Source organism: Taudactylus pleione, unplaced genomic scaffold (genome assembly GCF_031769625.1).
Source record: "Taudactylus pleione unplaced genomic scaffold, aTauple2 ptg000276l, whole genome shotgun sequence".
Classification (NCBI taxonomy): Eukaryota; Metazoa; Chordata; class Amphibia; order Anura; family Myobatrachidae; genus Taudactylus; species Taudactylus pleione.
In genome coordinates this window covers 14,098,682-14,125,376 of record NW_028284678.1, presented here as the reverse complement: position 1 = coordinate 14,125,376, position 26,695 = coordinate 14,098,682, and the positions used below count along the sequence as shown (strand labels likewise).

General features: G+C 45.3%; 1 protein-coding gene and 2 pseudogenes across 10 annotated transcripts in view; 1 reads left to right on the top strand and 2 right to left on the bottom strand.

Moving 5' to 3' along the window:
• GRIK1 (glutamate ionotropic receptor kainate type subunit 1) overlaps positions 1 to 26,695 on the bottom strand; it is a 547,486-nt gene that overhangs the window by 373,183 nt on the left and 147,608 nt on the right. The gene's annotated exons all lie outside the window — the stretch shown is intronic.
• LOC148513618 (5S ribosomal RNA) lies at positions 10,228 to 10,345 on the bottom strand (annotated as a pseudogene).
• On the top strand, positions 14,636 to 14,753 carry LOC148513617 (5S ribosomal RNA; annotated as a pseudogene).

Below are 26,695 nucleotides of genomic sequence, written 5' to 3'. Positions count from 1 at the left end.
GTGGATAGGTTAGGGTTAGGCACTAAGGGGGGATGGTTAGGTTTAGGGTGTGGGGAGGGGGAGGTTAGGGTTATGCACTAAGGGGGATGGTTAGGTTTAGGGTGTGGGGAGGGGGAGGTTAGGTTTAGGCACTAGGGGGGGTTAGGTTTAGGGTGTGGGGAGGGGGAGGTTAGGTTTAGGGTGTGGGGAGGGGGAGGTTAGGTTTAGGCACTAGGGGGGGTTAGGTTTAGGGTGTGGGGAGGGGGAGGTTAGGGTTATGAACTAAGGGGGGATGGTTAGGTTTAGGGTGTGGGGAGGGGGAGGTTAGGTTCAGGCACTGGGGAGGGAGGGTTAGGATACCAACCAACAGGTGTCAGGATCCTAACCCTGTTGAGATGCCAGCATTGGGATTCTGACCTCTGGGATCCCGAACGCCTCTGCCTACAGGTCAGATGTATGATCTGCTTTTTACTTGATTTCACACAATTCCCAATAATACCCAGAAATCCCCTAAATGTGGCATTGAATTGCCAATACGGTTTATATTGTGCATTAAAATAATATCTACAAAAAATAATGATTTCTTTTTATTTTAGCAATACCGTTTTCTGCTCTTCCAGCTCTTATTTAGGCGAGTCTGCCTGCAGGTCATGTGTCATGATTTTTCTCTCCCTTTGGATTAAGAAATAAATCAACTTAAACTCTGTAAATTTTCCAGGCGTGTGATTTAGCTGTACATGAAATTTTACTAATCTTTTATTCCATCTGGCTTAATATCCAGAAGATCAATTTTTAGTTTCAGTGACATTTAGAAATCGCTAGAACTATCTCACTGGCGCAATTGCACAATAACAATGAAATATATACTACAGTACAGTGTGATGCATTTTCAGAGTCAGGTATCAAATGGCAAGTTACCATTTAAGGGGAAAACATTGCATCATATTTTTTTCTAATACATTTATAGAGAACCATTTGAAAAGGGTTTTTTTTTTTGTTGGGTGGGGAGTGGAGACATAGGGGCCTATTTATCAAATGATAATTGGCCCGGTAACCATGCGGAAACACTAGTTTCCATATATTTAAGTTACCGGGCCATTCATCATCAGGGGTCCGATAGGACCCCCTTGGTATTCAGCAAACTCCGAAATGAAAGTTTTCGGAGTTTGCTGCCAAGAACAAGCGCTATCTTTAGACTGTGCTTGCTCGTGTAGCCCTGCTCCTTCCTATGGGAAGGAGTTCCGGGGATGCGAAGAGGAATCCCTCCGCCGCCTCCTCACTACCTCCCCGGCGGCTGTGCGCATACGTAGGCGGGCCGACAGGAAGGAGGTAAGTAACGCAGCTACATCTGTAGCTGTGCTACTAACCACCGGGACAACTGCTTTTCAGAGCAATTGTCCCCTCACCAGAGCAATGATGAATTGCTCCAGTGTCACGTTTCCCTCGCTGCAAGTTGGATGCATAAGTATCCCTCATAACGATTTCAGTACTTCATCATCGGAGGCCAGACGGCCTTCGATGATGAATAGGCCCCATAACAACAAAAACGTGTTAGGACTAGAGATGTGTGGTTCCATTCTCCAGAGATCCGAATCAACCTGAATTTCATGAATGTAGTTTAACTTATCCTTAATGCTCCAAGTCATCTCTTCTTCCATATACAGTATACCCAGATCCTGTCCTATTAATGGCCCATGTGAGGAACTGCACAGCGATAGTTCCTGCCATGTATTGCAGCTGCAGCGCTTCAAGACTGTAGAGAGAAGCAGTAAATCTCTAATATAGAGACAGTTCTGGATCCTTAGTACTATCTATTATAACATACCACCCAACATGACCCTCTCCAGGAGGGACACAATGCTCTGGTCCTGGACTTCCCTGGTAAGAGTCACTGCTATATGATATAGGCTGCAGCGCAGTTCAAAATTCAGATAGGGGAGCCGCACCAACTGTCATTTCACACACTGCCCAACATCACTGGCTGGGACTCACTGACAGTTGGTGTGACTCCCCTATTTGAATTTTGGACTGTACTGCAGCCCCACCCCTGGATCTGCCACCAATCATAAATTACCAGGGAAGTCCAGGACCAGAGCATTGTGTCCCTCCTGAAGAGGGTCATGTTGGGAGGTATGCTATAATTCTGAACTGCATAAAGTTTTGGTCGGGGAGAAGTGGGCTCCAGAAACCCCCCCTGAGTGCGTGATTGTATGGGCGAATATACATTTATAGAGCTGGTTCTGCAGCCACTTTTCCATACAGACGCTTGCTTGCTTACTCTAATGTTCATATCCACCAGTATATGCCAAATAATCCATGCGCCAGTATGCAGAAGGCGGCCCTCCCCAATGGTTTTCCATCCGCAGCCATCATCATCATCATCATGATAGTCCCATGACACTCCCAGGAGACGGATTAGTTCTGTGAGATTGCACGATTGGTGCCCAATTACGACCAATGAAAAGAGTGGTCCGTCTATCAATCCCTCCGCACTTTCAAGCACCATCTGTGCGCGTATGTACCCGTGCTGCAGGGCATGCACAGTCTGCAATTGCGTCAACGCATCTGCACTTCAGTGTCTACATTTGGTCTGACTCAGAATCAGGCCCTTAGTGCATACCTTTATTTACGCACACGCAGTGCAGGAGCCGTTATGGCCGACTTATGTTCAACTCTGTCAGGCCCTTTTGTGTTAATAATAAAAATTGCCCAAAAAACATCAATCCATTCAAATCACCTATTTTTCAGTTACAAATGTAGAACAGACGAGTGTATGAAATATTGATTTAGGAAGACCTAGAGATGAGCGAGATGAAAAAGAACAAAACTGCACTGTATGCAGGTACAAGCGCAGAAATAAATGGGAACAGTCAAACCGCTGAGGAAAATCTCAGCCCAAAGGCGTAGTAGCTACAGTAGGTGCATAGGGTGCGGCTGCTACCCAGTTAGGCCACGCCACACTGAGGCGCCTCCTGAGCCCATGGGGGTGGCTTCTCCTTTTCTTAGCAGTGTGCTGCTGCAGGCACATATGCTGTCCCGGCCGTATCCGTCTCTCCGAGTCCTCACTGATGCTGGAAGGAGGCGGGGCCATGCTGAGCCTGCTGGGACATCCCGGACCATATCCACGCTCTCTCCCAGCATCAGTGAAGAGAGACTGAGCGGGATGAGACAGCAGATGTGCCTGCAGCAGCACACTGTTAAGAATGGAGGAGCCATCCACGGCGCTCAGGTATGCATTAGCAGGGGATGCCTGTGAAAATGTTGCTATGGGGCCCCAATAGGTCTAGTTACGTGCCTCATCCTTTGGCAGTGGTTTCTTCCTTGAAACATGGGATCTCATTCAGACCCGCTCGCAAGTGCTATGCGCTCGCAAGTGGGTCGATGGTTGTGCATTGCGCATGCGCGGCGTGCGCAATGCACGTGCGCAATCCCCGTAGTGAGTGAGAAATTCACTCGCTCCGGGGCTCGCTACAAACGGGGCGGCTGTCGATGTTGATCGACCGCTCGCCCCGTTTTATAGGCGGGGTGGGGGGGTGGCTGGACAAACGGAGGTGTTCCTGAAGGAACGCCTGCTGTTTGTGGGTGGTCCTACTGATTTCACCAGTGATTTCAGCAGTGAGCTTCCGACCCTATTAGAGCTGGAAGCTCACTGGGGCTTGCGGCAGACGAGACCCTACCACAAGAGTCTCGTCACAAGCCTGATGGTAGCAACCATCACCTGGCCACTCGCAAAAGCTGTGGGTAGTCACCCACAGCTTAGCAAGCGGCCAGGAGGCTTTGAAAAAAAAAGAGCGGTCGCCCTCATTCAGAGCGAGCGCTCGCTTTTTGCGAGCGGCTCTGAATGAGGTCCATGGTGTCCTACAGTATTTTTTCACAGCACCCCTAAACCAAATATGTCTAATTGAGAAATTCAACAAAAGTAAATCAGGCTTCACCTACTTCCTGGCTGCCTCCTCGGGACGTCTGCGTGCACATTAAAGCAGGGGGGCGTGGTATAGCAATGGGTGGGCAGTGTGGGGGTCGTGGTGGCTCAATCGCGTCATCGTGCCCCTCCCTCCGCTGTACAGAGCCGATGTTACAGGCACTGTACAGCTGGAGACAGGGCTAGGATGAAGGATCATGGGGTCCCCGCACTGCCCACTTTTGCTCAGGAAGTGGGCAGCCACAGGGGGTGCGAGCTGCAACAGGGGTGCTGCATGCCGGCGGCAGCCGGTTCTGTGAGACTTACCTACTCTTCCGGGTGGTTGGGAGCGCTACATGATTTTTGGGAACCTCCCGACCATTTCGGAAGAGTAGGCTAGTATGAATTAAATGAATTGTGCTTACAGGTCATCCTTAGGCTCAGTTATATGGTCGTGGACAGGGTTGTGCTTCTGTTTGCCCACACATTTTATAATTGGCAGCCATCAGCTCTGGGTTTGGCTATCACATTAACATGAAAAAAAATTAATCTGGTCCTGGACCACCAACCCGTGGAACCCCTGCAAGTGCCCCTGATGCCCTCTCTTTGAATATGCCCTGTTCAGAGGGCCCCCCTTAAACATGCCCTGACCTGTAACTGTAAGCAGAGGAGCAGATGGAAAGGGCATTTAGGCACCATGGGAGATACGAGGGGCGGACATACTGCTGCAGTCAAATCTCCCCAGAGTGACAACTTGAACTACTTGGCTTATATGGTTAGAGGGAAGTATGTGTGTGTGTCATAGAAACATAGGGGTCTATGTACTAAGGAGACAGAGTGAAAAGTGATAAGGTACCAGCCAATCAGCTCCTGTCATCTCACAGGCTGTGTTTGAAAAATGACAGTCCCGCTGTTCCGCACATTATTAGGGAAGCACTCGCTCACCGCTGCTCTGCACACCAAAGCAAGTGCTGTATAGATGGCGTGCACGTGTGCATGGCATCTACACAGTACCAGGGAGAGCCATTGACAGCACGCCCCCTTTGGTGTGAGACCTGGAGCTGCGGTCATTTTCCAGTAATTTACAGCGCCGGACCCCCATGCTGATGTAGAACTTCGGAGAGGTAAGTAATATTATGGGTGCAGGGTGTGCGGTGCGTTGCCCCCCTGGACCCGTGTTTCCCGCACCCATTATAGATACGCCCCTGCAGCCTGCCCATGAATCATTGGGGCTCGTGTACTGCATCGGCCTGTGCATGCTCAGTGGGGCTCGTGTACTGCATTGGCCTGCGCATGCTCAGTGGGGCTCGTGTACTGCATCGGCCTGTGCATGCTCATTGGGGCTCGTGTACTGCATCGGCCTGCGCATGCTCAGTGGGGCTCGTGTACTGCATCGGCCTGTGCATGCTCATTGGGGCTTGTGTACCGCATCGGCCTGCGCATGCTCATTGGGGCTTGTGTACCGCATCGGCCTGCACATGAATCAGTGGGTGCAGACGGAGACCTCTCCTAAAGAATCATCTCGAGTTTCCGCTTCACATTCTGGAGCTTTGTAAATCTGACAGCGTAGCAGCCCCTATGGAAACCTGAGCCTCATACGTGTTCTATGTTAGACTTCTACAATTTCTTTTTCTAATAATTAGTGTAGCTGATATTTTTCCTCATGCCGCCAAATGATGTGAGGCACTGCTGTTACAGTGAATGGACACGTTTCTTTGTATGTATAACTACCACATGTAGCTATTATATGAATTAATGTAATTTGTCGTTTCAAGCAGAGCCTTTATTATCCCAATTTCATGCATCAGACTATCACAAATAGATTTTTCAGAAACCATTTGTTAACTTGTATTCATCGGGGTTACTTTGTTGTTAGTTTGATTAAGATAACTCCAGTTAATCTGAGTATACTTGGGATAACTTGTGCTTCATCTGTACAGAAGTATTCCTCTGTGTTCAACTGTAATGTGAAACAAGCACTCTTAGCTCCCATCTTTGAATTGTGAGGTTTAATTGCTCCTTACATGGGTACTTGATAATGTTTGTATATATACAGTAATGTGTCAGGAATGACAAAAACGTGTTCTGTAAAGCCGTTTATTACAGTGTGCCTCTTTCTAGAGCCTTTGCATGCTGCATTTACAATGCAGACGCCTGTTTGCGATCACCTAATGTGTTGACAATCAACTCTCCAGAGAATTCTTAAGGAGTTTTAGAGCGAAGACTAAATTATGGTCATCTCATGGCGTGTGGCCAGACCGTAACGTTTGCTAATATTTGTATATAAGGCTGATGAACTACTTATCGTTGTGAGCCAATTTATACCAGCGCCATCGTTTATCATGTGCCAAAGCCAAGACTAGATAATTTATTAAATGGAAATGATGCCAGTGAATAAAGCTACAGTGGAAAAACAGAGGCAGTTGATATAAAAATTTACTGTAAAAGCAATAATTGAAAATTGAACGCCTACAGAATAAGACAATAGGCTAGTAAACAATTGTTGGAAAGGAGTGCGCTCCTCCACTGTGTCATTTGCCATACACTTTGGGCTCTAGGACCTGGAGTCAGCTGGATGTGCAGACGCACAGTACTTAGCTCCTCTGGAGGTGAGACCTATTACAACTCTTCCCACCGCTGTTTACCCTGAATTACCACTGTGAGCACCATCGGATGTGCCCGCATCGCTTGAGGTTGACTATACCCTGCCGTCAGCACTGCAATCACTTCGGTGTGAAGTACAACCAGGTGACGTGTACTATGGCACTGCCTGTTAATTAGGCGCGCCTCTGAAACGGCATTGAAACACCTGCGTTCGTACCTCCACTCCCCCGATTCTAGTGGCCTGCCCCTGTTACCACTCACAAAGGGCCTCTCCTGTCACTCATTCAACTGGGCTGTCTATGCTGGGGGAGCGAGCTCTTCCCAATCTTTTGCAGTGGTTCGCGCACGCACATTGCGATACATACGCATGCGCAGATTGCAAATATCGGCCAGCTACGAGCGATCACATCCTAGCGAGCGGGTCTGAATCAGCTCCTCTGTATGGTACCAAGTTGAGTACATGCAGAGACAGGAATGCGTATATATTGACAAGATGCTGTCCATATCTCAGCAATGCACCCTAGGTGGTAGCACTGGTCACCAGTCCCTCTGTATGGCTCGGTTTTAATTCAAAGAGGGCTCCCGAAAGTGAACACCAAAACTAATCTGGCGGTAGTTACAATCCTTCCAATATCAGCAGTGGACATTCTAAGAACGCAACTCAAATACCGCCTGTGCGTCTTTAGACCCGACCAACGGCCACCCTATCAAAATGTGCACCAGCCCCATGCTAGCCAGGTGCATAATCTCTGTCAGAGTGTGGCCTACAATGTGAACAACTGTGTGTCTGAGTTTCAACAAATGCAGCGATATACCCGCCACACTCCCATAACACGCCCATAAGATGAAGCATCTGCGTGCGTCCACATAATCTCCTCCCAGTCACCAGCCAGGAACGCCTAGCACATTTCCAATACATTGTGCGTCTCAATCGCAGCTGCACCTCTAAGCGTACACACCGTGGGACAAATGCGCTGTGCGATTTTTTTTTGCTTCATTTTAGCAACTGAGCTCAGAGAAATTTCGAACAACTCCACCAGTCCACAGAAAAAACAGAAACTGGATGCAGATATAGGTGTATTTATAATGGGTGCAGGGTGTGCGATGCACACGGGCCCCTAGCATACTTACCTTGTGCCAGCAAGCGGGTCTCTCCTCCCCACATTTTACCTTGTGCCAGCAAGCGGGTCCCTCCGTCCCTGCGGTGCCATCTTCTCAGTGACATTTTCAAGAAGATGGCACCGAGCAGTGAAAGCAAAGTCTCTGGCTTTGTGGGGTGGCCGCATTTTCCCTTGTGCCAGCGGATCCCTCCTTCTCTGCGGCGATATCTTCCCAGTAATGATGGCGCAAGCGGTAATACATCCTCAAGCATTAATAGATCCCTGGGTGTAAACGGTTATTTGTTTTGGATCCATTACTTTGAATATGGCTATTAAGGTTTGTCGTTTGAAACTGTTTTAACTTTCTATTAACGTTAAAAAAAAAAAAAAGAAGAATGAATTGTTGGGGGCTTTTAGGGCCTCCTTAAACGTACAACATCTCTCTTTTGTGTTATATGGTCCTGTTTTTTAATTTAGAGAATTAACGTTATTATTAGGCTGTCATTAATTCCTCTACATGGTTGTACTCAGCTCTGCTTTAAATACAATTCAACTTGACATGTTTGTTTTTTGCACTTTGATAAGTAGGTTGAATAAAAATGGATGTTCGCTCAATTAGATATGATATTTTAAGATGCAAAAAGATAATTGTCTCATAGCAAAAATGAGGCATGAAAGAGTTTATAAATGTAACTTTTAGCAAAGTTTTTTAAGAAGCTCTCTTATAATTCAGTACACCATATGTGATATGTGCACGGCTTATACAAGACTGCTAAAACCTACAATTAAATCTTTCTGCAGACTGTTGGTTTGCGTCTGATAGCAATTCTTCATAGCAATAAATCCCATCTGTTCTATTTGAAGAAATACCACCTTGCTTTAAAAAAAAATTAAACTGTATGCAAATAAGCATTTACAAACGGATTAGCAATACTGTTTAATAACCTTTCCTGTTTAAGGTCTTTTATTTTTATATTGTCCTAAAAGATAATGTTAGGAACTCTGTAGGGATTTCATTGCAATGTCTTCATCAATGCTGTAGTCTGCAAAATCATTTTCTTTAATCATGTCTAGTCTTTGTTTCTTCTTTTGAGAAAACACAATCTGCAATACTCAGATGCAACATTAATTAGGCTGCAGTTAATTGCATGGAATTGCATTTGACCAAACAAAAGGGAAAACAAGAAATAAATAGATGCAGGTGTGATTTTTTTATTTTTTTTTACCATTAGTCTTCTGTGTGCGCAACGACACCTATAAAACCGTCAAATTCGGTCATCAGGACCCCAAACAGTGCATGTTTTCAAGGTCTCCTCACAGAATCACAAGTGAAATCATTAGCTCCACCTGTGGATCTTTTAAAATGTATCGGGATTAATGACTACACCTGAGCATCTGCTGGGTGACCTGCAAAACGTGACCTGTGTGGGGTCCTGAGGGCCGAGTTTGGGAACCACTGTTCTATTCTATACTGTAGAGCAGAGGTTCACAAACTTTGCCATTACAGTCCAGGCTTTAAGGATATCCTTGATTGAGGTCAGATGCTTAAATCAAATTGACTGAGGTACTAATTAAGTCACCTGTGCTCAACCATGGATATCCTTAAAACCTGGACTGTAATGGCTGAGATTAGGGTAAGGGAAAGGCTGGGTACATACGTAAAGATTTTCTGGCCAGCCAACCAACCAGTTGATTGGTTGGAATGAAAATCTGGTAATGTATGGGAGTAACTGATGATCAGCAATTTGCTCCTAAATGCCAGAAAACAGATGAAAATGGTAGTTTGTTAAATGTTTGATCTAAAAAATTTGTACAAACAGTTTTTGTCCATTTTCCGGTGTTTGGGAGCAAATTGCTGATTGTCATTTGCTTTCATAACTTACCAGATTTTCATTCCAACCAATCAACTAGTTGGATGGTTGGACAGAAAATCTTTACTTGTGTATGCAGCTTTAGAGAGACTTTGCACTTCTTAAATACATACACACACAAATGTATGTATTTAAAATATCATAAATGCATACACACACAACAATTTTGTTACCAAGGATTTTATGAACGATTTTATGAACGATTTCCTGTCAGATTATCTGTCAGATTTTTTCAAGTGTAATGAATGATTTTTATGAACTACAAATGATTTTTGCATATTCCCTTAATGAAAATCGTTGAGTTCACAAGTCTGACTGAACTACAAACTACAAATGTGAACGCGCATGAACGATTATCATTCATCATTTGACTCAGAAAGTGAACGATTTTTTCAAACGATTATCGTTAAACGATAATCGTTCAATAAATCGTTGTGTGTGTATGCAGCTTTAGAAATGTATAGAACAACAAAGAAGAAGAAAGTAGGGCTATTGTCTGGGGATCTCTTATGTCATAATTATTGTTTAATAAAAATATAACTTTTATTAGCATCAATAAAATGATAAAGTACCATACAGTTTATTAAAAAAAATAAGATGGTATGAATCCATCATAAAAATCAGACTTCATAAACATAATGAAATCTGGAGGCGAATTGTTAATACATTACACAAATAGAAACTGGGTATAACTAATTGATACTATATAAAAATACTGAGATGTATTTATATTGCTTGGACATGTGCAAAAACAATCCCAAGTAGATATTTTAACCTACAGCACCTGGTATTCCCTGGAGGTCACCCTTCCAGGTACTAACCAGGCCAAATACAGTTTGGCTTCCAAGATCAGACGAGATTGGGCAATCAAGTAATGTATGGCTGTAGGTACTATAGGGAAAATTGCACCATTACCAGGTCAGAGCAATATGTATGTAGGACTAATTACATCTATAGTCCATTTGTTGATGAATTGCAACTTCCAAATGCAACTTCTAAAGAACGAATGCACAAGCAAACTTTATTTGTTACACATGTATATTTAATAAGTCAAAAATATCACCTGATTAGATACACAGGCAATATTGAATGTTTCTGTGTCCCTTTATTCAATAAGAAGGCAAATCATATATATTATACATTAATTGAAACCGCATGGAGGACATATTAAGTTGGTTGTACAGATTAGCATGTAATAAATTGTAGTATCATTGTCAATTAAGCTAGGAACGGCATTGTATACACCAACATAATATAAGTATATGTCATCACCTGACAATTATAATTGGTATAACGGGCACAGGTAGCACAACAGGTATCTTCTGAAACCATCTAAGAATATTAAGGTTTTGGACACTCACTGCCTCTGTGAAAGTTAATGTGAACTAGATAACAAAAGTCCACATTGATTAATAAGCTCGCAGCTAGTCAACAAAAAAATCGCTGTGAAAAGTCACATGTTCAGAATATATAAAGATCACATGTTACATTGAACAAGGTAAAAAATGAATATATGGTGTTATCACAAATGGCAACTACTACTAAGTAGAGATGAGCGGTTCGGATTCTGTGGAATCCGAACCGCTCCGAACATTGGGGATCCGAGTCCACCAGAACCCTGTTCAGGTGTTCACCGCCTGACTCGGATCCCCGTTCGGGGCCGAACGGCGGCCGCCTGATGTCGGATTCTCACTAGAGAATCCGACATCAGGTCTCCTCGCGTGTAGGGCAGAGCGCTGTGATAGCGGTCTGCCCTACACAGACACAGACACACAGCCGCCAGCGGCAGCTGTGTGTTTGTTACAGCAGCCAATGAGAGTCACACAGACTCTCATTGGCTGCTGCACGGAGGGAGCCGGCTGGAGCTCACACATGAGCTCCGTCTTCTGGCTCCCTCCTCAGCGTGTGACAGAGCGGACGGCGCGGGAGCGGGGATACAGGTAAGTTTTTATTTTTTATTTTTTTATTTGTGCAAGGGCCGAGGGCGCTACTGGGGGGGGTCTGCACTACTGGGGGGGTCTGCTACTGGGGGGGGCTATACTACTGGGGGGGCCATACTACAGAGGGGCCTGCAACTGGGGGGGGCTATACTACTGGGGGGGAGTCTGCTACTGGGGGGGCCATACTACTGAGGGGCCTGCTACTGGGGGGGGCCATACTACTGGGGGGGCTTACTACTACTGGGGGGGGCCTGCTACTGGGGCAGCCTACTACAGGGGGGGCCATACTACAGGGGGGCCCATACTACATGGGGGGCTACTACTGGGGCAGCCTACTACTGGGGGGGGCCTGGTACTGGGGCAGCCTACTACTGGGGGGGCCATACTACTGGGGGGGCATACTACTGGGTGGCATGCTAATGGGGGGCATACTACTGGGGGGGCCTGCTAATGGGGGGCATACTACTGGGTGGCATGCTAATGGGGGGCATACTACTGGGGGGGCTGCTAATGGGGGGCATACTAATGGGGGGCATTCTACTGGGGGCACTGCATAGTGGACCCTACTACTAAGGGGACTGCATAGGGGGCACCACTGCTGGGGAACATTGTGTAAGGGACACCGCTACTGTGGGCATTGTGTAAAAGGGTCACTACTGTGGGCATTGTGTAAAAGGGGCACTACTGTGTGTCGTAACATAAATAAGAGACACTACTTTATGGTGTAATGTGAATCAGGCCCTATGTGCGGTGTAATGCGAATAAGATTGTGCACTGTGACTCCTAGGGCCGTAGCCCACTTTGTAAACAAGTACTGTGACTCTGCTGGCCGTACCCCACTGGGTGGGTGCACTACTTTTCATTTCTGCCACTGCTGTGTGGCAATGTGTCATAGATGTGCTTTATACTGTGGTGTCTGTGTCGTTGTGCCGCTGCTTTGTCGCTTAGTAACCAGTCAGCTCACTGCAACCTTTGGCCAATAATGTTGAAAACAATATTATAAGCTGTGATATGGTCTAAATTGACTGGAAATTAATGTTATTGAGATTAATAATACTCTAGGAAGAAAAAAAAGACCAATTTATGTGATTTTAGCTTTTTTTGTCAATTTTTGTAAAAAAAATCCAAATGCAAATCCAAATCCAAAGCCAGTCACCGCAGTTTGGCAAATCCAAATCCAAATCCAAAGCCGGACGACAAATTAGAACCAAATCCAAATCCGGCAAAAAAGGTCCGGCGCACATCCCTACTACTAATGCAAAGATTGGGCTGTAACCAGAATGGTGAGCAGAGTGTCACTATGAAAATGCTCTTGAATATTATAACCCTTTTACACCGGAGCTAAAATCCGGGTTATTGCAGGGTTAACTCGGTTAGCTCCTTGGTGTAAAAGGGGAGAGGGTTGGATCGCCGGGGAGAGGGACCCGGCAATCCAACCTAGGTAAATTGGGTTTAACACGGGAGTAACCCGTGAAACCCTGCTGTGTGTACGGTGCACTCCGGGTCTTGATGACATGCAGTGTACCGCAAACCGGCCGATTGGTCCGGCTTCAGTGGCGCTTGGAGATGACGTCATCTCCAAGCGTCCACTTTCACGCTGGAAAAGCCAGGTCTATGCAGACCCGACTGCGGTGTGAGCGGCGCCGACTCGGGAATATCCTGTTCGCACATCTGCGCATGCGTATGGGTCGTAATGTGCATGCGCCAACCATTCAGTGTGGTCGGAAATCGTGTGTTCGCAAAATAGCGAGTGCCTGCTAATTTGAGTGACAGGATGAGGCGTTTGTGGGTGGTAACAGGGGAAGGTGCTTGAAAACGGGGAGTGGTGATCCGAACGCAGGCGTGCCAAACGGTCAAAACGGGCGTTTTAAGGGAGTGCATAATTAACAAAGCAGCGTCATCGACCAAGTCACTTGGTTGTCTCTTAGCCTGAACTGTAGGAAAATCCAACCACAAGCACTGCGAGCAGTTCAGACGCCTTTCGATGTACTCGATTAATCTAATAAATAGCGGAGATGACGTATGATGCGAACGGCCAGGGGGCGTCTTTACAAAATAGCGAGCGCATGTTTTTTGTTCGCTCGCTCAGACATAGAGGTGTCAACAGACCGCAAAGAGCGAGCACTCAATTTAAATAGCCGGCCCCTTTTTCTGAACGAGCGAGCGCAAATAGCGTCCGGCTCTGAATCAGGCCCTCTGTTCCAACTCCGGGTCAGACCCAGAATTTTGGTGGAAAAGGGGTATAATATATACTCTTACCCAAATCCTGACCACAAAGGTCCTATTAAATATGCGTCAATCAAGCAAATTACATAATGAAATCCACCAGTAGAAAAGTCAAACTGACTATTATGTTAGGTGGTATATCAAATACAAGTGACACAAAGAGATCTCTTCACTAAGAAGTGGAAGAGACTGTATGAACATGTGCTGCTGTAAACTAGCTAAGAAAGAAATATTCACATGTAAGTGTAGAAAATAAGATCACAGCCAGTGAACAAAAGTACCAGTGTGAGAATAGCATAGACAGGGTGCATATATATTGAATAAAGATGTTAGATATAAGAGACGGTCAAAGTTGGCAATAAATATCTAGTACATATATATCTACATACATTGAATAGGTGAACAAAATGTCACTTTGAGATAACACATAAACCTATAAGTATGCAGTAAAATGGGTCCTAGGACAAGGAGGTCCTGCTGTGTAATACCCCTTTTCCACCTAAATTCCGGATCTGACCCGGAGTTGGAACAGAGTTCCTATCCGGATCAGACCCGGAATTTTGCCGGCGCCGACTCGGGATATTCCCGAGTCGGCGCCGCTCACACCGGAGTCGGGTCTGCATAGACCCGGTTTTTCCGGAGTGAAAGTGGACGCTTGGAGATGACATAATCTCCAAGCGCTACTGAAGCCGGACCAATCGGCCGGCCAGCAGCGCACTCCAGGTCATCGTGACCCGCAATGCGCTGTTCTCACAGCAGTGTTTCACGGGCTATGCCCGTGTTAAACCCTGCTATTTACCTGGGTTGAATTGCCGGGTCACCCGACCCGGCGATCCAAATCTCTCCCCTTTTACACCAGCGAGCTGCCCGGGTTAACCCTTCAAAAACCCGGGTTTTAGCTCCGGTGTTAAAAGGGGTATAAGTGTGCCAGTGTCCTAGGACCTGTTTTACTGCATACTTATAGGTTTATGTGTGATCTCAAAGTGACATTAATGGTGCAATTTTCCCTATAGTACCTACAGCCATACATTACTTGATTGCCCAATCTTGTCTGATCTTGGAAGCCAAACTGTATTTGGCCTGGTTAGTACCTTGAAGGGTGACCTCCAGGGAATACCAGGTGCTGTAGGTTAAAATATCTATTTGGGATTGTTTTTGCACACGGCCAAGCAATATAAATACATCTCAGTATTTTTATATAGTATCAATTAATTATACCCAGTTTCTATTTGTGCAATGTATTAACAATTCGCCTCCAGATTTCATTATGTTTATGAAGTCTGATTTTTATGATGGATTCATCATACCATCTGATTTTTTTGAATAAACTGTATGGTACTTTATCATTTTATTGATGCTAATAAAAGTTATATTTTAATTAAACAATAATTATTACATAAGAGTGCCCCAGACAATAGCCCTACTTTCTTCTTCTTTGTTGTTCTATACATATATATTGGGCTTTGGAAGCATCACCAACAATTATTGATGATAGTTATTATTCTGTGACATGGTTGGTATATAATTTATCTTTAGTTCTGTGCAGAAACTATCTCCTTTCCTTTGACTTCTTAGAAATGGCCAGTCCTGCTGTCAAATTTGATTTACAAGAAAATGTGCCATAAACTCGTTCATCTTATCTGCAAAGAAGTGAATTCAATTCCCTACATCAACCTGTCATCGCAAGTTTTCCTTCACACCCCATAGATGTCGGCACTATTGTAATTGGCCTATATGCCCTGCTGGTCTTCCTGTAGAGTTGAATTTACCCCAATGAGAGAATAAAAAATACTTCTTATAATTATAATTTTCTTTCATCAAGTTTCCATGATCAGTCTCCTTCCTGTATGTCAGCCCCTCCCCCCAGTAAAATCCACCAACCGCAGGAACTGCCTAGTAGTGGTAGTGACTTCCCATTGGAAACCCCCCCTGCTAATCACAGCCGGACAGGCATCTCCAGGAAGAGGTGCTTTCTTCCCCTGGCACTGCCAATCCGGACTGTAATTAGCAGAGAGAGCGCCACCAATGGGAAGCCACCCTCCTGCTATAACGTCAGTTCTCTCTGGCTTCTAGGAGCTGCAGGCCATGCAGTCCCTAGAAGCCAGGGCTGCTTGTCAATTTGAGTGCATGGACAGCAGACCCCCCGAGAGTTACAGGTAGGAGCCGCAGCCGCAGCTGAAACATTTGTAATACACAAAGCATCTTATCCAATGAAGGGATGGAGGCTACATATTTTGCAATAGGATAGTTTACTGCCTTAGCCCCCAACCTCTTCAATTTAATTTGGATACCAATAGGTTTGATATCTCTGCGTATGGGCAGCATTGTAATCAGTTTTGATTTTCATAGTGAAATTGTCCAAAAAACAAAATAGTGTAAACATAAATTAAAACAAGATGAAATTATTATTATTATTATTACCAGTTATTTATATAGCGCACATATATTCCGCAGCGCTTTTACAGAGAATATTCGGCCATTCACATCAGTCCCTGCCCCAGTGGAGCTTACAATCTATATTCCCTACCACATGCACATACACACACTAGGGGTAATTTTGTTAGGAGCCAATTAACCTACCAGTATATTTTTGGAGTGTGGGAGGAAACTGGAGTACCCGGAGGAAACCCACGCAAGCACAGGGAGAATATACAAACTCCACACAGTTAGGGTATCGAAACAACGACCTCAGTGCTGTGAGGCAGTAATGCTACCATTAGACTATCTGTGCTGCCCGAAATAAGACACAATCAGTGGCAGAACCACTGGAAATGCAGCAGGTGCACAGTACATGGCCCCTGTGTACTCAAGGACCTGCCACCGCAACCAGAGCTGGGTTAGGGGGGCACATGCCCTGGGCCTCCCTCTCTCAGAGGGCCCTGCCCCCAGGCGATTGGGTCAGAGGAGTAAACAGCAGCCGCTATCAGTCCCCATGGCATAGGATCCTGAGCCAAGCAATGAGCAGTAAGGGTCTGTGTAGGCCCAGTGTACACAAGCACTGGCCACTCACACTGCAGTAGGATGGAAAGGGGCTGGCGGGCAGGGGGTCTGCTCTTCTATCTGCAGTGGCGCACAATGAACAAGTGAGTGAGTGAAGTAGTCCACTGCTCGCTAACACCTAGGCCCATCACTGGCTAGTTCCACCATTGGATACAATGAAATTTAAGAAATTTAAATAAATGGCACGAGATCAAAATGAAAATGTGACATGAGGCCAGGCAGGAATTGTTCAGACCTCAATACAATTGTAATAATGTAACTAAAGAGCACTTCAAAGCAATATGCAGTGTTAAATAAGGGGGCGATTGTGTGAATAATATACTTATGCATAAATTGTCCAATAGGATGCCTGTAAAGTCTGCTACACTGGAGTCAGGGGGGCGTGGCGTTCATCTTCCACGGTCGCGCCATCAGTGCTAGGCGTTACACCGTGCTGCGGTCACACAGCAATAAGGAATAAATTGTCCTTTAAGCCCTGTGACCCCATTACATTTGCAACAATTAAAGGGGAAACCACATCTACTTTCCGAGGTAGAAGAGCTGCTACCCGACCTTAATTAAAGTAAGAAAACTGGTGGAGATGGGAGAAAAAGATGGGTGAAAAAGAGCCAGATTGTCAGGGTTCAGCCTAGGATCGGCCTCTCTCACCTCCTTGCCGGCTTCCCCTGACTTCCTTGCGGTCAGACGTCTGGTGCAGTGATGGATGTGGGCTGAGTATTCTGCCTTAGATGCTTTTTGCGAGCTTCCATGGTCGGCTATGTGTGCTGGGGATCGGAGTTCCCATCATGGGCGCCGCCGTGACAGTTCCTCTCATGTGACAGTACTCCTAACCTATGGTAGCATGATTTCAGTCAGCTGATGCTGTGCTCCAGTAATCTGCTACCCCTGGGTATAAATCTGCCTCCAGAATGACGCTGTTCAACTTCGTTATTCCAAGTGCCTGTGTTACTCCCACTGTTGCTCTGTGCTAAATCCTTCAGCGTGTTGCTTCAGCCTGCTCACAGTTTCCCAGTTTCCTGTATTAGCTTCCATGCTAAACCTTACTCTGAGACTTTAGCTTTCTCACAGTACTTCAGTGTTTCATGTCCCTTCCCTGTGTGTCTTTGTATATGTGCTGCTAATTCTATTGCAGCTTTCCTGTGGCTATTACCCTGTATCACTGAAGTGTCAGATTACCTGCTGGTATTAATTAGCTCACAGCTGGTCCTCCCAGCACATGTCTGTGTGAATCTGCTCTGTGTCTTGTCAGTGCAAATCTGCACTTGCAGTTAGCACTCTCCCAGTGTATGCCTATCTTCTCTATATGTCTTGTCTGTGCAATCTGCACCTGCATATAAAATTATTCCCAGTATTTTGCCTTTGCCCAGTACCAGTATTTCTAGCTCTCCCAGTATTTGACCTTTGTCCAGTACCACATTTCTAGCATTCCCAATATATTCCTTGAGTCCACTCTACTCTTGTATGTGCAATCCCTAGTATATGTTTGTGTTTTCCTGCATATTTAGCAAACTCCAGTACCTGCCTGTGTCCACATCTCCCTGAGCTGCTGAGCTAGTCAGCTCCTGGATTTCTTAGTGATTCTTAGTACATTCTCAGTAATCTCATGCAAGCCGGTGATCAGGATTTCTAATTGTGTTCCAGTGTATCTCCAGTGTTCTAGCAATAACTTAACGTAATATAGGCCCTCATTCAGACCCACTCGCAAGCGGGCGCACGTACGTTAGGCGTACGTACAAAAATATTTAAATTCAATGGCTCGCTCGTATTTTCGTTCGCATCTAAAATGCCTCCCAAAACTCTGACAACCCCTCCTCTAACTAACGAGCGTACAAAATAGCGAGCGTACATCCCCGAAATGGCTTGAAAGGAACGCACGCACAAGTATAAACAGGAAGTGGCCTTGTCAGATGTCGATTACCTGCTCCTTTATTCTGCCTACCTCCATCAATCGTATCATGCCAATCAATGTATCAATTAGCTTAATTGTTTGTTTTTTTCAATACAATGCAAGAAACTTTACTCTTGTCCGTGTTTGTGTTTACCCGCAGAATACGTACGGATGAAACATTCGCTTTTATTGTTCAAAAAACATGTGAACCACAATTAAACAATTGTACTATTGCTGTGGATCCCCGCATATTTCCCTGGGTTCATTTCTTTATTTAAATTTGCTTACGCATGTCACTGCATCAAGCCTATCATAACTCTCCAGAGATTTCTGGCCCTGTCGAACACATGACTCATACACTAACCAATAAAATTGCTCCTGTTAATTTCCAAAATACATTAGCCAATCAGAAAATTTTTACACACTTTATCAAAAATGATTTTTAAGAAAAACACCATTGCCATCATGAGAGCCTCCGCATTCACCAGGCGCGAGCTGCTGGTGCTTACGGAGGTCATGGATCGCCGGATCACCAGCCAACCTCAACCCATGACCAACCGGCAGAAGCGCTCCGCGTATGCGGAGGCACGGTCCCGCCTGCGGTCCTTCAGCTCACGCCGCAACATCGGGCAGCTGGAGCGCAGGTGGTCCGACCTGCAACGGCGAACGCCCCGCTTGCTGGCATGCTTTCGCATGCAGATCCTGGCAAGTAAGTGTTATGTATTGTGGTTTTAATGTTTGTGTTTGTGGGGCAAACTGCGTGTGCATGTTTTCCTGTCTGTTCTATTTATTATTTGTACTCATATCTGCGTGTGCATGTTTTCCTGTCTGTTCTATTTATTATTTGTACTCATATCTGCGTGTGCATGTTTTCCTGTCTGTTCTATTTATTATTTGTCCTCATATCTGCGTGTGCATGTTTTCCTGTCTGTTCTATTTATTATTTGTACTCATATCTGCGTGTGCATGTTTTCCTGTCTGTTCTATTTATTATTTGTACTCATATCTGCGTGTGCATGTTTTCCTGTCTGTCCTATTTATTATTTGTACTCATATCTGCGTGTGCATGTTTTCCTGTCTGTTCTATTTATTATTTGTACTCATATCTGCGTGTGCATGTTTCCCCTCTATTTCTGATTTATTCATTCTACTGCTATTTGGCTTATTTGTTGTTTTTTTTTTTATTTTTTTAGTTTGGTTGCCCGGATTTGTCCATAAACTAACCGCAATTTCTTTGACATATTTTAGGGGGACAGCCAAGACTCCGCCGTCACCGTCCGTCCAGATGGCGTTCCCGGCCACTATCCCCAACCCCCAGCCAACACTCCACCCCAAATCTTTCCCCTATTCCCCACTCCTCCCCATCCTTCCCAGACCCTCTCCCGGAAATGTCGGGCCTCCTTCCCCTCCGTCCCACTTCCCCCTCTCCTCCACCCACCCCTCTTCCAATTACCCCCTCCCCGGAGTCCATCATAACTCCTCCCCATTCTTTGGGTAATGACGGATCCTCCGAGGAGGATCATGGAGGTTTTTCCGGAGCTCCCGTTTTGTCTCCTGGTATGTTTTTTTTTTTTTTTTTTTTAAAGCACAAACTGTTTGTATGTAATCATGTGTCGTGCCTTTCTTCGTGTTTTTGTGGCTTGACTTTTGGTGATTGTGAAGGTTTGCCTTTACCTCTTCCTGGTGATTTAAACATACACATATCATACCTGTGGGAATTTGTACCTAGACCTTGTATTTTTGCCAGCCCCCCCTTTTTTTTTTTTGGTTTGGGTTTAGGAGTGATTTGGTTGTGTTTTTTTTTTTAATGTGGATTCCCTATTGTTATATTAACCCACACACTTTTCTCACCCACAGAGGAACAGAGGCGTCGGCAAGAGGTGGCGGATGTTGTGGGGCAGATGCGCCAACATGTCATCGGCATTCTGGTGGCCCTCGACCGGCTGTCTGGCCTCCTTCGGCAGTAGTTTTTTTATTTTTGTTATATTTTCAAATTAAATTTATTAAGACAAATATACGTTGTGGCTCATTTTTAAAAACCCAAACCAAGATAGTTTAGCATGACATAAGTAGACTGTTCCTGCAAGGATTTCCCTTTTTTAAAAGTTAGATTGTGTTTTGTCTTTGTATGTCAAACAGACACAAGAAACACATAACAGTAACAATGTCATTTCCCTTTTTTGGGTGTAGTGTCAATTACATATTTCTACATTTTCCAGGTTCCTACTTGGTGCGCAAGCTGCTTAGGCCAATCTTACAAATCCCAAGGTTGGGCCAGGCTTCCTTTTGGTGTGGATTGGGAAGCTGAAAACATATTTCAGTTTAGCTCAACTGGCGTCAGTACTGGTTTACCCCTTAGTCAAATGTAACTTGTGTTAACCTGGTTACACTTGCTGTTAACGTCCCAAAAAAGGAAGACCATTTCACTCTCCAAAAATTTATTCACAACATAACAGAGAAAACAAAGTGGTCACTCCCAAAAAAAGAACACAGTGATAAATTCAAATACAACACATACCAAGAAATAATTAAATAAAAACAAAAAATCAAGAACTGGTTGACGAAGGACCATGCCAACATGATTCCACAAACATGGCGTTGCGATATGGGTTCCAGAATATATGCCCAAAAGGACCAGATCCAGGTTTGGTAAGGGTAGCAGGAAGTAGTGAGCGTTGGAGTGCCAAAGATTATGTGAACAAACAGAAGATGGTGAGAAAAAAAAAAAAAAATTAGATGTTCGCAAACAAACACAAACACATTAGGTATAAACACTGGAGTTTTGTTCAAACTTACCTAAAAAATCTGGCCACCACATCATCGCGTATGGCCCCCCCACATACTGACCTTCGACCAACCTCGGGGGGGCCATCCTCAGGTAAGGCATCCTCTGGCTGCATTGGGACACCACTCCTTATGGCAATGTTGTGAAATATCCCACACAGGACCACAATTTTCGACACCATATCCGGCACATACATGAGCTCGCCACCAGAGCGGTGGAGGCATCTGAATCGGCCTTTTAAAAGGCCGATACAGCGCTCCACCACTTGCCTGGTGGCTGTAAGTGCGGAATTATACGCACTTTGTGGCCCTGGTGTGGGAGCCAAATAAGGAGTGAGCAGCCAGGACATGCAAGGGTATCCACTGTCTCCTGTGAACAAAAATAGACCACATCAGGAACACTGTGTATCAAGCTTAACATTGTTATGTACTAAAGGTCTCCACTTACCCAGAAGCCACGCATCACCAGCTTGTAGGTTGGTTAATTTCTGCCATATCCCTGATTGCCGGATGACGAAGGAGTCATGAGCACTTCCGGGTAATTTAGCATTCAGGGACAGGATCTGGAGGGAGGCATCACATACCACCATTACATTCAGGGAGTGATAGTGTTTACAGTTTCTAAATATTGCCTCCAGCCGTGCTGGAGGCTGAAGTGGTATGTGAGTACCATCCACAACCCCTATGATGTGTGGGAAGCCAGCTATTTGGTAAAAATTGGCCTTGGCCACACTAAGGGCACCCATATCCAAAGGCATTTTAATAAAATGATGGAGGTGCTTGAAAAGTGCCTCCATCACTGCCCTCAGGATCCGGGAAAAGGAGGATTGGGAGATGCCCGCCACTATTCCCACCGTTGTTTGAAACGATCCTGAGGCACAGAAATGTAACACCGCCATAAATTGCGTCAGTGGTGGTATTGCTGTTGGACTGTCAATTTGCCGCTCAAGATCACTTTCTATTAATGAGAGAGTGTCTATGATGATTTTGGGAGGTAGACGGTAGCGTCTTAAAACCTCATCATCGGGCATTCCAAAAAGGGTGACACGTGTTCGAAATATCTGGGGCCTTGCATGCCTACGATGCCTACGCCTGGGACGAGTTTGAGGTTGGTCGTCTTCCGGGAGCAGGGCCAGAACAATTCGCCCCAGATCTACCTGAAATTCAAAGTTTACAATGTAAGGCTTTTGAGCCACCCCAAAAGTAACAAAAAACAACTTAGCTTTCTGATACCATCCATAGCTGCTTACATGCCGGGGTATTGTCATGATACGTATAAACTGTAAAAAAGCCAAAAATGAGACATCAAAAATTTAGAGGGTGATTTTTTGTTTTTCAAATTGTTGCAAGCCAACACATAAAATAGGCGAAACACACATTTGGCCATCGATGAAAACGACATTGCACACCGTACGTCAAATAGGGTTCAAATGGACCCCAAAAATGGAAAAGGGAAAAGCAAAACTGGTTTACATGATGAATAAGCCGCCAAAAATGCGTTAATTAGTTCGCAAATGCAAGTCACTACACCAACAGTCAAAAATGCGTTAATTAATTCGCAAATGCAAGTCACTACACCAACAGTCAAAAATGCGGTAATTAATTCGCAAATGCAAGTCACTACACCAACAGTCAAAAATGCGGTAATTAATTCGCAAATGCAAGTCACTACACCAACAGTCAAAAATGCGGTAATTAATTCGCAAATGCAAGTCACTACACCAACAGTCAAAAATGCGGTAATTAATTCGCAAATGCAAGTCACTACACCAACAGTCAAAAATGCGTTAATTAGTTCGCAAATGCAAGACAAAAAATGGACTTACCCAACTCGAATATATAAGATTTCCAAAAAAAAGGTCTTTGGGTCCGAAAGCCAAAACAAACTAAAAAAGATGAAATTAGTGTTAAAAAAAATTAGCTAACCAAAAAACAGAAGTAGACACCAATTGGCCACAAATTAGACTGCACAAAACTTACCAAATCAGGAAAGGATGTGGAAAAAAGCAAAAAAATGCGAACGGAAAAACAAAACAACTGTAGCAAAACCAAACAAAAAACCAACTCTGCCAAATCCTCCAACCGCAAACAACCAAATCCAAACAACTTAACCGCCAACAATCCAACAACCCCACCTCGACTCCACACACACCAAGCCATAAATAGTGTTTATTTTCCCGCACAAATTAAGGATGAATCATAGGGACGCACAATCAATGATGCGGCCGCAAACAAAGGACGCATGTATAAATACGTCACGAAATCACATTGAATTTCTGGTTGATTTCATTCTGGAAGCAGAGACATGGCTTCAGACCAGGGAAACAATGGCCAAAAATCCGGCGGTAAGGCCTTCATGCATTTTGTCTCCATGATTATTTTAAAACAAATATATTGGTCAAGTTGTGAAGTGGCTAAATCTGCATATTTACCCAAATAGGTGAGGAGGATGACATGGAAGAGACTGCTGGCCCCAGTCAACCCGCCAAAGCTGCCCCAAAAAAAAGGCAGCCACATTTCACAAGCAAGGAGATGGAGGTTTTGATCCAGAAGTGCGTTGACATCCTGCCCCAGGCAGCCAGGAATATGAGCCAAAGCCAGAAGTGGAGAATGTGGGAGGAGGTCGCCGTTGCTGTCAATAGGGTGGGTGATTATGTCCGTCTAGCCCGGGATGTCAAACGGCGGTAAGTAAACACTTTCCCATCCTATAAACAAACCCCATTGTAAAAAAAAGGATAATGGGTCCAATTTCATTCCACAGATGGGCAGACTTCAAATATCGTCTCAAGCAAAAACTTGCCGACAGGGCTAGGCATGCAAGGGGGACAGGTGGGGGTCCCACCCCTGTGTCATTGGAGTTGACAGACTTAGAAGAGCTGGCACAGGGGTGTGTGCAGGCTGTGGAGGTGTTTGGCATGTCCAACATGGATACGGACATGCCAGACTTTGCGGCTCCTCATGTTGGCCAAGGTAAGTCTTGTGATGTCACCAACTCTGAAATGCTATTGTGCCAATATGTAGATTCTAATGTGAGTCTTTTCGCAATTTTCCTAACAGAGACAGAGGCGGATGAGTCTGCTCCAGAGGGGAGCCTTGGCCGCAGAATTTCTGCTGGCTCTGCAGGGGAGGAACCAGTACATCCGGCTGAGGACCCTGCAGAAGCCAGTCCAGGGCGTGCCCCCTCGCAGGCAGTGGGTCTCCTCACAGAACTCAATTTTAAATCGGATTGCCATACGGAGATTCTGCAGAGGATGGACGCCAGTCTGATACGGGTGGCTGAGGCCCTGGAGCAAAATGCTGCGGCCAACGTGACCATTGGTCAGGCCCTGGCGGAAAATACCAGGGCCAACATCCGCATCGCCGATGCCCTGGAGCAGCTCGTTCGCCAGCACATGGTGGAGCCGACCTCCCTTCCTGCCGGAACATCCGGATCCTCCACCTCTGGCACAACATCAGCCAATCCTCCAAATGTGCCTAGCCCTGTGCCTAGTCCAGAGGCCACAACATCTGCCTCTGGACAGGCCAGCCCGATGGCATCCCGGACCCGGTCTGGCGCCCACCCTCACCCAGCCAAACGGGCGAGAAAACGGTGACAGCAATGGCGACTTTTCCCACACTCCTTCTGTGCTTGGCTCATATTCCTTTCTGGTCAAAACTTCCCTCTCCTTTCTTGTGAAATGTTTTTAAATTTTGTATTTACGCTTATGTTAGCAGTTATGGTTTTTTTGTTTTTTTAACAAATATCTTTGCCACAAAAAAAGGCAACAAAATATTAGGCCAATTTGTTTGTGTTTAAACAATAAATTAAAAACAAAAAAATGAGATTGTATTGTGACATTATTGTACAAATGGGTTACATTTAATCCTGGCCCTAAAGGCAAAAACTGACCCTCTTCAAAAAAAAAAAAGGCCTCTTTAAGGAACGTTTAAAAAATCACATAGCGATGCAAATTCCACAGTAAACCAAAAAAAAGGGGAGCTAATTAAAACATGATGACATTATTGTTACAATAGGCCATAACCAACAAATTGTGGCCAAAATAAAACCCCAAAAATGTACGCTAATTGATTGTGTAATCATGACATTAGCAGCTCTGATTTCCACCTGCGTACGCTTTTGTGCTATCCCAATAAACTGCTTTCCAAACACATACCAAGCCGGTTTTCAATCCAACACTAATTACTTTACTGACCAGCCGCGATTAATCGCAGCACCATCGTTGAGTCCCGGGACGGAGGAGAAGGCCATCGCCAATGTGGTCGAGTAATCCTGACCCTAAGCTGTGCGAGCATTTTGAAGGGAAAGCGGATGTTCCAGTGACGTATGAGACGGTCCGAACACATTTGACGTTCGCATCTGCTAATGTATGTACGCCCCAAAAACGCCTCGCCACGCCTGCGTTTTTTCATCTCCACCCCCGTCAACACCCAAAAACGCCCTGTTCTGTCAATCACATTTGACATGTCACTTCCTGTACGCTATTTTAGGAACGAGAGAAAAAAAGCTCGCAATCTGCCGTACGCACATGCGCAGTGTAACACCGACGCATGCGCGGTTAGTCAACATCGGAACGCAACGAGCGTACTGTTGTTAACGTGCGGCTCTGAATGAGGGCCATAGTTTCCGGTCTCCTGCCATTCCCAGGTACCTGTCCAGAGGGCCGCGACCTGCTCACTTGGTGCAGCGGAAAACCAAATCCCAATTGGAGGGGTCACTGGAGAAAACCACCAAGTGAGTTAGACTCCGTGCCTCTGGGCAGGTCTAGCCAAACCTGGGTTCGGCCGCAAATAGGAGACCTAGCCACAGTCACTCCGATAGTCACCTGAACCCCCCGGCTCACCGTCCTCCACAGAGGATCACTTTCACCGGATTGTGACACAGAGTGAGGGGAGAGGAGAGAGAACCAGAAGTGGGATCAGCAGGCAGGACCAGCGGTGGGGTGAGAAGAAAGAGACAGAGGGAATGAAAGGAGGTGTGTGTGTGCTGGTGCCATAAATATTATGCAGGTTCCCCCTATTTGCAAAGGCTAGCCCTGTGTTAAGCTCACTAGAATGCTCTCTGTATAGAATGCTCTCTGTATGAATGAATGCTCTCTGTATAGAATGCTCTCTCTAGTATACTATTATAAAGTATGTCAGTTATTAAGATGCTCTTTGTAGTGTATAGCGATCACTAAAAAAAAAGTCTTAGACTTAATATTAGTCAGTTGGGTCTGGGTTGTATTTATTATACCTCTCAGAATTAGGACGGAGTGCATCTTATATGCAACGAGTTACAGTAAATTAAACACCCGAGCCAGTTAATGTCTGACTACAGGCTAGGGAGGGTTAATGTTTTAGTTTGTAGATAAGTATTATGGGATGGGGTGAGTGGGGTCAGCCTATAGGAGAGATGCAAGGGG